Source organism: Pan troglodytes, chromosome X (genome assembly GCF_028858775.2).
Source record: "Pan troglodytes isolate AG18354 chromosome X, NHGRI_mPanTro3-v2.0_pri, whole genome shotgun sequence".
NCBI lineage: Eukaryota > Metazoa > Chordata > Mammalia > Primates > Hominidae > Pan > Pan troglodytes.
The window spans coordinates 40995291-41004087 of NC_072421.2; positions in this window are offsets into that span (position 1 = coordinate 40995291).

Here is an 8797-nt window from a genome sequence, read left to right on the forward strand (position 1 = left end):
GTTGTGCAAGGGTGAGGAGGATCTCTAGCATAGCTCACAGCCAATCCATATACCTTGAATACTTCTTAATTCAACAATAAGAGCCTATTTCTAATAGCCATTGTGCAGATTGACTTGAACACTCATTATGCTCATTAGCAACATATCTGGCAACACCTGTAAAGGGCAACTGACTGTTCCAAGAGGGTAGCTTAAGGTAACTACAGTAACACACATTGCTAACACACTATCTGTATATTACAGACACCATAACACAGACAATAGAATACTATGCACCTATATACTTCCTGAAATGGCATGGTAGCTGAGATATTTTATCTTTTTTTTTAGAGAGAGACAGGAGCTCACTATGTTGTCCAGGGTGGTCTTGAACTCCTGGCCTCAAGCAGTCTTCCTGCCCTAGCCTCCCGAAGTGCTGGGATTACAGGCATGAGCCACCTTACCCAGTTGCTGAGACATTTTAAAGTAAAATAAGCAAGAATGTGTAATGTGATATTTTTCTAAGAAAAAATTAAAAATTATATATATGATTGAATAGGTATAGCAGAAAGTCTAGACCAATATAGAACTTACTTTTACCTCTAGAGAGGGAAGAGATGACAGAATCCCTCCATGTTTTTCTTTTTTCTTTCTTTCTTTCTTTTTTTTTTTTGAGATGGAGTCTTGCTCTGCCACCCAGGCTGGAGTGCAGTGGCATGATATCGGCTCACTGCCACCTCTGCCCACCTCCCAGGTTCAAGCAATTCTCCTGCCTCAGCCTCCTGAGTAGGTGGGATTACAAGCGCTTACCACCACGCCTGGCTAATTTTTGTATTCTTAGTAGAGACAGGGTTTCACCATGTTGGCCAGGCTGTTCTTGAACTCCTGACCTCAAGAGAGCCGCCCACCTTGGGCTCCCAAAGTTCTGGGATTACAGGCATGAACCACTGCACCTGGCCCATGTTTTACTTTATGCATTTCTGTATTTTGAGGTTTTTTTCACAAGTATGCATTACTTTGGTAACATAAATTTTAAAAATTAAACTTTTTATAAAGTGATGTTGCATAATAATTATGTGATGAGATGCTGATAATATATTGTTGGGTAAAATGGTATTCCATTAGCTATGACAGCCATTGTCTCCTTACCTATATGCAAACCCGTATGGCAGATTGTATTTTCCGAAGATGGCCACACCAATAAATATCCGAATCCACAGGCTCTTCTTACAATGTGACTTTGACTTTGACAAGCCTCTACTGATGGGTGGAGGGTCCATGTTCCCTCCTCTTGAACCTGGGCAGCCCCTTATATCTGCCTTGACCAGTAGAATAGAGAGGAAGTGATGCTCAGTGACTTTCTAAAGCTAGGTCATAAAAGGTGCTATGGCTTCCACCTGGTTTTCTCCTTTTGGGGACACACACCTTAGCCTTTGGAATCCAGAGTTTCCACGGAATCCATCTGGTTACCCTGAAGCCACCTCCTAGAATGTCCATGTGTGGAGAGGTCATGTAGAAATAGAGAGAGAGTTGCCCAATATGCCCCAACACTTCCAGCCCCCAGATGTTTGAGTCTTTCCAGCACAGGTGCCAGGCATGTGAGTGAAGAAACCTTAAAGATGACACCACCTCCAGCCACTGTCTGACTGCAGTGGCACTGAGAGACCCCAAGCCAGATGCCACCCAGCCAAGCTGCTCCCAAATTCCTGATCACAGAGACGTGATCCTGCCTCTACTAAAAATACAAAAATCAGCTGGGCATGGTGACAGGCACTTGTAATCCCAGCTACTCAGGAGGCTGAGGTGGGAGGATCTCTGGAACCCAGGAGGTGGAGGTTGCAGTGAGCCAAGATCGGGCCACTGCACTCCAGCCTGGGAGACAGAGCGAGACTCCATCTCAATAAAATAAATAAATAAAGTATGGACTTTATTATTAATACATTAATATTGGTTCTGACAAATATACCACACTAATGTATCATGGTAACAATAGGGGAAAGTTGGATGTAGAGTATATGAGAATTCTCTGCACTATCTTTGTAGCTTGTCTATAAATTGAGACCTATTCTAAAATAAAAAGCTCATTCAAACAAATTCTAACTGGAAAGTTGAACCGGGCACCAAGTGGAAAGCTGAACTGTGGATGAAGGAGAGAGCAAATGCCGGACGAGAAGTCTGAACACCACGAGAGTTAGGAACATGGGGCTGTAAGCTCCTCCAGGGTGAAGTCTCAGTCTGAGGCACCCTTCTCTCCCCATCCCCAGTGCCACACCTAGTGCAAACAGAACTCAACTTCTGTGCAGAAGAAATGGGTGAGGACAATGACAATGCAAAGCCAGGCTTCCATGCTCCTCTGTAGGCTCTCCCTAATACCCAAGAGCGGGTCAGTGCAAGGTGCTCCCGCAGGCCACTAGGTGCAGGTTTCCTGGAATGGCCCTGCTGGGGATGAGGAAGGGTATCTAGAGACTGAAGATTTTTCATTAATAAGTCATCGCATTCATAAAGAAGGGGAAGTAGCTACCAGAGGTGATGAGAGAAGAGGGAGCACAGTTGTTTTCCTGAGGCTGGTAATGGATCCTTAATGACCAATTCACACTCCTGAGTCTAGACTCTTTCCCCTATGGTCAGCAGGACGATGCTCAATAACTGGGGGAAGCTGGAGTGTGATCTCCCTAGAGGAGGGAGGGGCTTGAAGACTGCTGGAAGCTTTAAACAGCTGCAGGGATAGGCAGGAAGGGAGGAAGCAGTGAGTGGGGCAGGAGAAAGGGTGGTCAGGCAGGTTTGAGGGCCCACATGACAGCCACTTCCCAGGGGTAGGGGAATTTCCACAGCAGCAATCAGCAGACCATTATAGAAAAAGAAGGTGGGCAGCCACATGCTGGGAGGAAAGGGAATCAGGCTGTGGTTTTTTGAATCATGGGTTAAAAGCGGAACGGGGAAGGCAGAAGAGACAGAAGCGGAGCTGGTGGGAGGAAATAGAGGACCTGCTCACGACATCAAGCACCCCAACCAGCTCCTGTCAGCTCCAGAGATTCTGTCTTAAAAAGAGTTGTAGCAGAGATGAAATCTTGCCCTGTTTTTGCTTTTGTAATTATCTGTGCTACCGGAAAGGGGTCCAGATCCAGACCCCAAGAGGGAGTTCTTAGATCTCGAGCAAGAAAGACTTTGGGGCGAGTCCATAAAGTGAAAGCGAGTTTGTTAAGAAAGTAAAGAAATAAAGAATGGCTACTCCATAGGCAGAGCAGCAGCTTAGGGTGCCCAACTGATAGTACTTATAGTTATTTCTTGATTATATGCTAAACAAGGGGTGGATTATTCATGAGTTTTCCGGGAAAGAGGTGGGCAATTCCTGGAACTGAGGGTTCCTCCCCCTCTTAGACCATATAGGGTAACTTCCTGACATTGCCATGGCATCTGTAAACTGTCATGGTGCTGGTGGGGGTGTCTTTTAGCATGCTAATGCATTATAATTAACATGTAATGAACAGTGAGGATGACCAGAGTTCACTTTCATGGCCATCTTGGTTTTGGCAGCCTTCTTTACCGCATGCTTTATCAGCAAGGTCTTTATGACCCGTATCTTGTGTGGACCTCCTATCTCATCCTGTAACTGAGAATGCCTAGTCCTCTGGGAAGGCAGCCCAGTAGGTCTCAGGCTCATTTCACCCAGCCCCATTCAAGATGGAGTCACTCTGGTTCAAATGCCTCTGACATCTGGAAATTGAACTTACTGTGATCCCTTTACTCCCAGAAAATTCCCTCCATTTCATACTTATGGATAATAGAAACCATCATTTGTTAATTTATTCATTCACTCATTCATTCATTCATTCCTTCATCCATTGCTGTGTGCTTACAATGTGCTCTGTGCACATTGGGCACTGCTAACTTGGAGCTGAACCATGTGGAAATAAGCTTTTTCTTCTTTACCCCTTCAGATGGGACATAAATTCTCAGTTTATTTCCCTAAGATTTAGCTCTGAAGTTATCAGGGCCCAGTGTTCACACAGTGCATTATAAACACACAATATTAAATAAAGGGATGAATGAATAGTGAATGAACAAATTCACAAATAATGTTTCCTATTCATGTGAGTTTAAATATACTCATCCACTAGGTGCAAACTGAGAATACCCTACTTTTGAAAGTTTTTAGATACAATTTGATATGGTTACATGCTTACATCTTTTTTCTCCCTTTCACACAGCTACGAACTCTAACTTGCATGAGTCTTAAGTGGACAACTTATTGCATTTTCACCTATGTATATCCCTCATGTAACCACCACCTAGATCAAGACACAGAACATTTCCGGAACCCCAGACAGTTCCCTTATGCCCTTCAAGTCGGCCTCCCTCACCTTCAGAGATAATTAATATTCTGACTTCTATTATCATAGATTCAGAAGACACTCTGCATTTGATTAGGTTTTTTCAGGGGAGTTGGGAAGAACTATCCCAAAGTCACTGAAGTCAGTATCCAGTGGCTCAATGAGATGAAGTGCCCACTAAAACTTGGAAATAGGTTTGTCCTCTGCCTCAGTCGGGGTTTAGTCAGGAAAACAAGATATATCAAGTAAGGCCAGGCTCGGTGGCTCACACCTGTAATACCAGCACTTTAGGAGGCCAAGGAGGGTGGATTGCTAGAGCCCGAGAGTTTGAGACCAGCCTGGGCAACAAAGTGAGACCCCCCATCTCTAATTTAAAAAAAAATCTCAGGCCAGGCGCGGTGGCTCACACCTGTAATCCCAGCACTTTGGGAGGCTGAGGCAGGTGGATCACCTGAGGTCAGAAGTTCAAGACCAGCCTGATCAACATGGTGAAACCCCGCCTCTACTAAAAATACAAAAATTAGCCCATCAGCTGAGGCAGGAGAATCGCTTGAACCTGGGAGGTGGAGGTTGTAGTGAGCGGAGATCGCACCATTGCACTTCAGCCTGGGCAACAAGAGTGAAACTCTGTCTTAAAAAAAAAAAAAATTCAAGCCAGGCGCAGTGGCTAACACCTGTAATCCCAGCACTTTGGGAAGCCAAGGCAGGTAGACCACTTGAGGCCAAGAGTTTCAGACCAGCCTGGCCAACATGGCAGAAACCCTGTCTCTACTAAAACATGCAAAAATTAGCTGGGTGTGGTGGCACACACCTGTAATCCCAGCTACTGGGGAGGCGGAGGCTGCAGTGAGCCGGGATCATGCCACTGCACACCAGCCTGGGTGACAGAGCGAGCCTCTGTCACAAAAAAAAAAAAAAAAATGCTGACAGATCTTAAGAAAAGGATGTACTCATCAGAAGGTGAGGTTTGTCAGTGGAAGTATATAAGGAGCCTGAGAAAAGAATAAGGATAAGAATAAGAATAAGAATAAGAATAAGAATAAGCAAGCAGTGTCCAGATGACAACATGCTCATTTTAGCCAAAAATATTTTGGTTACAAGTCCCCAGACACCCAATCAAACCAGCTGATGCAAAAGAGAAGGTTGACATCACATCCATTAGGATGGCTACTATCAAAAAAAAAAAAAAAAAAAAAAAAGGAAAGAAAAGAAAAGAAAACAAAAAAACTCAGAAAATAGCAAGTGTTGCTGAGGATGTGACAAAATGAAAACCCTTGTGCACTGCTGATGGGATTGTAAAATGGTGCATCCTCTAAGGAAAATAATATGGCAGCTCCTCAAACAATTAAAAACAGACTTACCACATGCTATTGTTTAAATGCGTCCCCTAAAGTTGATGCCTTGGAAACTTAATCCCCAATGCAACAGTGTTGAGAGCTGGGACCTTTAAGAGGTGATTAGGTCATGAGAACTCTGCCTTCATGAATGGATTAATGTTGTTATTGAGAGAGTGAGTTAATTATTTCAAGAGTGGGCTTGTTTTAAAAAGCGAGTTTGGACCTCTTTTGCTCTCTTGCTCTCTGTCTCCCTCTTGCCTTCTGCCATGGGATAGCACAGCAAAAAGGCCCTCGCCAGATGGCAGCACCTTGATATTGGACTTCCCAGCCTCCAGCACTGTAAGAAAGAAATACTTTTCTTCATAAATTACCCAGTTGGTGGTATTCTATTATAGCAACACAAAATGGCAGCTCCAGACACCATATGACCCAGCAATTCCACTCCTGGGTATGTACTCAAAATAATTGAAGCAGGAGCTCAGAGATTTCTTTTTTTTTTTTTTCTGGAGACAGGATCTCGCTCTGTCACCCAGGCTGGAGTGCAATGGTGCGATCTCGGCTCACTGCAACCTCCGCCTCCCAGGTTCAAACGATTCTCCCACCTCAGCCTCCCAAGTAGCTGAGACTACAGGTGCCCGCCACCATGCCCAGCTAATTTTTTTTTTTTTTGTATTTTTGGTAGAAACAGGGTTTTACCATGTTGCCCAGGCTGGTCTCGAGCTCCTGGGTCCAAGTGATCTGCCCACCTCGGCTTTTCAAAGTGCTGGGATTACAGGTGTAAGCCAGCACGCCCAGCCTCAAAGAGATATTCCAACACCCATGTTCATAGCAGCATTATTCACAATAGCAAAAAGGTGGAGGGTGTCCATCCATGGATGAACGGATAAACAAAATGTGTTGTATCCCTACAACAGAATACTATTCAGTCTGAAGAAGGAAGACGATTCTGACACATGCCACAACATGAATGAACCTTGAGGACATTATGCTAAGTGGAATAAGCCAGTCGCACAAAGATAAATACTGTATGATTCCACTTACACAAAGTGTCTAGAGTAGTCAAATTCATAGAGACAGAAAGTAGATCAGTGGTTGCCAGGGTCTGGCGTAATGGGGGAATGGGGAATTATTGTTTAATGGGTACAGAGTTTCAGATTTGCAAGATGAAAGAGTTCTGGGGATGGACTGTGGTGATGGCTGCACAACAATGTGAATGTACTTAATGCCACTGAACTGTACAGTTAAAATGGTGAAGATGGTCAATTTTATGTTACCTGTATTTTATTACAATTAAAAATAATTTTTACGGAGGTGATGGATCACCTGGGGTCAGGAATTCGAGACTGGCCTGGCCAACATGGCGAAACCCCGCCTCTACTAAAAATACAAAAATTAGTCAGGCATGGTGGCGCATGCCTATAATCCCAGCTACTCGGGAGGTTGAGGCAGGAGAATCGTTCGAACCCGGGAGGCAGATGTTGCAGTGAGCTGAGATTGCGCCATTGCACTCCAGCCTGGGCAACAGAGCGAAACTCCGTCTCAAAATATAATAATAATAATAATAATAATAATAATAATAATAACAATAATTTTTAAAGAAGAGGAGGTTGAGTTATAAGAATTCTGGGCCATCACACATAGTTCTAAATCAGGGGATGCAGCTGAGTCTCCCCACGGATGAGAAAATAATTTTAGAGCTGGCAGGAATTGCAGGCACATTTGGTCTTTCCTGTCTACTTGTCTCTGGATGTTTGCTTTGCTCCTCTCTTTCTGCAGCCCAGCTTCTCCACCTCTGAGTATGTGGCAAAAGATGGTAATTCATAGGTCTCCCTGTTCAACTGTTATACAAGAATCACTAGCATCTTTTGGCCTCAATCCCAGAATTCTAGGATAGAGAAGCCCATTGGCCCAGTCTGGGTCATGTGACCACTCCTGCTTTAGTCTGCCAGGGATGTGGACTCATAAAGTACAGACAGGGCCGGGCACAGTGGCTCATGCCTTTAATCCCAGCACTTTGGGAGGCCAAGGCGAGTGGATCACTTGAGGCCAGGAGTTCGAGACCATCCTGGCCAACATGGTGAAACCCCATCTCTACCAAAAGTACAAAAATTAGCTGGGTGTGGTGGCATGTGCCTGTAATCCTAGCTACTCAGGAGGCTGGGGCAGGAGAATCGCTTGAACCCGGGAGGCGGAGGTTGCAGTGAGCTGAGATTGCGCCACTGCACTCCAGCCTGGGCAACAGAGCAAGAGTCCGCCTCAAAAAAAAAAAAAAAAAAACAGGTACAGACAGGACCGTAGAAGTCATGGAAACGGTGGGAAGCTATCATAAATGGCAAGGTGTGGTCTTTGTAGTCATCCCCAATATATGGTTTATTACAGTGCCCTGTCAGTCTGAAACAAATATTCAGTCTGCTTGGTGTGTACGTTCCAGATGTGGACATGGATACAACAGAGCTTAATGCATTAAATATTTGCTCTGATTGTATACTCACCAAGTCTATTCTGACTAATTCAAAGAGTCCTATGTCACTTGCATTTTTGGAGAGAAAACACTAGCCAGGTTGACATGAATATGCAGACTACTACATACTTATATATCTCACTGTAAATGAACAAACTGCTGTTCGCAACATTAAGATCTTATGAGTTTATTATTTTGGGTTGATGTCACCCAGTTGGATTAACTCTCGGATGCTGATAGAACTGGGATTCTCAGGCTGGAAGGCCAAGGCCTGGCTTTTGCCTCATAGTGAATTCCCACAGGAGATAGCATCTCTACTATCTCTCGGAAGACAGCCATTAGCATGCCAACCACAACACTGGCCTTTCTTTGGAAACTTCCACACTCACTGAAGACATGTTTTGTAAACACAAGATTTTGCAAACATAATTTGAAACCACATACAAATAATTTCTACCAAGTCAAAAAGAAGTGCTCCTTCTCAAGACTCAAAAAAAGCAAACTAGATTTTTAAAACCTTTCTACTGGAAAATACAGCACACAAGTGAACATACAATATCAATGCTCAGAATATGGATAATCACAAAATGAACACTAGTGTGACAACCACCACCACCATTCAGAAATGACCAGCACCCCTAAATACTTCTCCATGTCTCTTTCAGACATATCTTTCTCCCCTCCACCCT